The sequence below is a fragment of the Echinops telfairi genome, unplaced genomic scaffold (assembly GCF_000313985.2).
Source record: "Echinops telfairi isolate 266 unplaced genomic scaffold, ASM31398v2 ScPeMD7_42;HRSCAF=159, whole genome shotgun sequence".
Taxonomy (NCBI): domain Eukaryota; kingdom Metazoa; phylum Chordata; class Mammalia; order Afrosoricida; family Tenrecidae; genus Echinops; species Echinops telfairi.
This window is the reverse complement of record NW_022103940.1, coordinates 794,191-798,017: the sequence shown is the minus strand read 5'-3', so window position 1 is coordinate 798,017 and position 3,827 is coordinate 794,191.

Below are 3,827 nucleotides of genomic sequence, written 5' to 3'. Positions count from 1 at the left end.
TTTTACAGGGACTGTTCTCATCTGACAACATGTCCAAAGCATATGAAAGAAAACACATGAAGTCTCAGCATCCTTGTGATCCCATTCTGGGTGTTCTTCTTTCAGTAAACACTTGTTTTTTCCAGCATTCTGTACTTTTGGCATTCTTAAAAAAAAACAAAATTAAAATACATTAATTCTCTTGAAATCTTCCCTATTGATTGTCCAGCTTTCAGGTGCATATGAAGTGATTGAAAATACCATGGCTTGGGTCAGACACACAAGTGAGATCCTTGCTCTTCCTTGCTTTAAAGAATATTTGCACCATGGAATAATACAACATTTGATTTCTTGAATTCTGCTTCCATAAGCTTGAGAATGGATCAGAGCAAAATGAAATCCTTAACAATTTCAATCTATTCTGGATTCATAGTGATGTTGTATATTGGTTAGGTTTCGATAAATTTTGTTTACTTTACATGGAGTTTTATTCCATACTGCAACTTGTAGTATTTTATTTTCATCAGTATATGTTTGAAATAGTCCTTACTTTCAGCAAGCAAGACTGTTCCACCTGCATATTGCAAGTTGTCAATAAGTATTACTCAAATCGCAATGCTTCATTCTTCATCATAGATTCTATGTTCCCCAATTATTTATGTAGAATACATACTAGATAGACATGGCAAAATGATACAAAATCGATGCACACTTTTCTAATTTTAAACCGTGTAATGTTCCCTTTAAGGAGTTCTGGTGCTGTAGTGCTTTCGAATTGGGCTTGCTAACCATAAGGTCAACAGTTCAAAAGCACAAGATGCTTTGTGGGAGAAAGAAGAGGCTTTTGACTCCTGTGAAGAGTGACAGTTCTGTAAACTCACTAGGGCGGTTCTACGCTGTCTTACAGAATGGGTATGAGTCAGCATTGAGTTGATGGCACTTATGTTCTTCATGTCATACTCTCTTCGGCAGCTGATTTGTATGTTGGATGTATTGCTAGAGCCATTATTGAATTATCTTCCGGAAAATTTTGTTCACATGTAACATTCATGATATGGTTTTCATATTCTGTTGGGTCACCTTTTATGGAAATTCGCACAATCATTAATTTCTTACAATAAATGGTCGATGTTCTTGGCATAGCTGAGTGTTTCCAGTGCTTCATCAGCTTGTTGAAACATTTCAATTTGTATTTTATCAATTTCAGAAGCCTTATTTTTCACTAAAGCCTCCAGTGAAGCTTGGATTTCTTCCTTTAGTAATATGGGTTCTTGATCATACACTATCTTTTGAAAGGATTAAATGATGACCAGGTATTTTTGGTATATAATCTGTGTATTCCTTCTATCTTATTTTGAACTTTGCTCACAGAATCTAGTCTGTAGGTTGTCATTTTACTCTTTTGATAAGCATAAGTATTTAAGCTTTAGGAGGTGCCAATTATCAAAATTTTCCTTTGTCATTTATCCATTTAGATTTGTATTGGCTATAGCATATGTACCAAAATGTATGTTTTCTAGTTTTACTCTTATTTTATTTCCCATGAACTGTATAGTTTGAGCTTTAACATGTAGGTTTTTGATATATTCCTTGTTAGCCTTTGTGTATAGTGTGAGGTATGAATCCTGTTTCATTTTTATGTTTATGGATATCAAATTTTGATACCACAATTTTTTAAAGAGACAGGTTCTATACTACTAAATGGACTTTGATCTTTTGTCAGAGACCAGGTGCCTATGAATAGATGGATTAATTTCTGGATTCCAAATCTATTCACTTGTTCTGTGTATCTGACATTGAACCAGTATCTGAATTTTTTATTACAATTATGGGATCTCATCATTGAGATTAGGAAATATGATGCTCCGGCTTTTCAATGTCTCTCTTATTTACATAAATCCCTGGTAACACAGGGGGTTAAATACAGGTTTACTACACCCTCAAAGATAGCCCAATTCAAAAAATCAGAAAATAACAAGTGTTGGATGGGCTGTGGTGAGACAGGAACTCTCATCCACTGCTGGTGGACCTGTAGATATGTATAGCCACTATGGAAATCGATTTGGTGATTTCTCAAACAGATGGAAATTGAGTTACCATATGACCCAGCAATCTCCCTACTGGGCATATACCCAGAAAAGGCAAAAACAAACCACGGCCAGACATCTGCGCTCCAATGTTCATTGGGGCACAGTTCACAATCCCAAGGAGTTGGAAGCAACCCGAATTTCCATCAACAGATGGATGGATTAAAAATCTGTGGTAGTATGGCAGGTGCCAGACCAAATCCAGGGGTACATAGGGTAGCCAACCACAAAGGGGAGGGAGGGAGGAAAGGGGAAAGGAAAAAAAATAGGATATGTGCCTGGGGAATAGGGCATTGACCAACCCAAGGGAAGGGTATTGTTTGTGTCTCCACAGGGAAAAAGGGACTAGATTTAAAGCCAGTGTGAGATGAATGCAACTTGTTGGCAAGGAGTGGGGAGCCAGTGGAGGGGCCTGAGGGCTCGGCCCCCATGCCAGCTATGGGGACAACTGCCCCTCCCCCCAGAGGAATTTACTTGAGAGGGTGGCAATGAAGCTGCAGCTAGGGGAGAGGGGCATGTCTGACCAGAGCAAATGGGAGCACTTAGGGGGAGGAAGAGAGAATGGAGCACATCCTGACTTACCAGGCCTGGAGGACAACATCCCTGCTCTGAACAGCAGATGGACAGGGTGGACAATATGGCTGATCCCACCACGAGACATGCCATCCCTTGATGGCCCCGGGCTCTAAGGGGGGCAACACTGGAGACTCAGTGTCGGGACTGGCCCAGACTGACCCTGAGACACCGAGGCAAACCACAAAAAGCGTGCGGCAGAGCAACTGTGGGAGCAGAGCAGAGAGCCCCCGAAGGAGTACAAAGGACAGACTCTGGGGCCAGAGCATGGTACCCCAGCAGTCCTGACTGAAGGACTGAAGGACACGCCTAGAGATAAAAAATCAGACCTTGATCTATTTACAGGTTTTTCTTTTTGCTTAAAAATGTTTTAATTAATTTATTCTTCTATGGGTAATTGGTTTCCTTTTTTGTTGCCATTGCTATGTTCTCACTGATCGCCTATCTTGCTATGGCTTTGTTTTTGATGCATACTATTATCTCTACAGATCTATCTAGATGAATAGTCTAGAGGAGAAAACAACAGGACCAGTGTTTCCAGGGGGACATGGAAGAGGGGGAGGAGGGGATAAGGAGGTGGTGCTGACCAACCAAGGGACAGGGGAGCAACAAGTGATCCAAAAACAGTGGCAAGGAGGGTGGGAAAGGCCTGGTAGGGATTAAGCAAGGGCAATGTAACTGAGAGAAAACACTGAAACCCAAATGAAGGCTGAGCATGATAGTGGGACAAGAGGAAAGTAAAGGGAAATAGAGGAGAGAACTAGGGGACACAAGGTATGTATAGAGGTTTTAAGACTGGGATGTACATATGTAAGTAAATTTATATAAGAGTGTGGGGAAACACATCTACATGCATATATTTATAGGTTTAGTATTAAGGCAGCAGATGGACATTGGGCTTCCACTCAAGCACTTACTCATGGCAAGAACACTTGTTCTATTAAAGTGGCATTCGAGGATGCACACCTTCCCGACTCAATTGCTGAAGAAAAATGTGAACATAAGCAAAAGTGGTGAAGAAAGCTGATGGTGCCTGGCTACCAAAAGATATAACGTCTGGGGTCTTAAAGGCTTGAAGACAAACAAGCGGCCATCTAGTTGAGACACATCAAAGCCCACATGGAAAAAGCACACCAGCCCGTCTGACTATGAGCTGTAGAAGGGATCAATTATCAGACATCAAAGAAC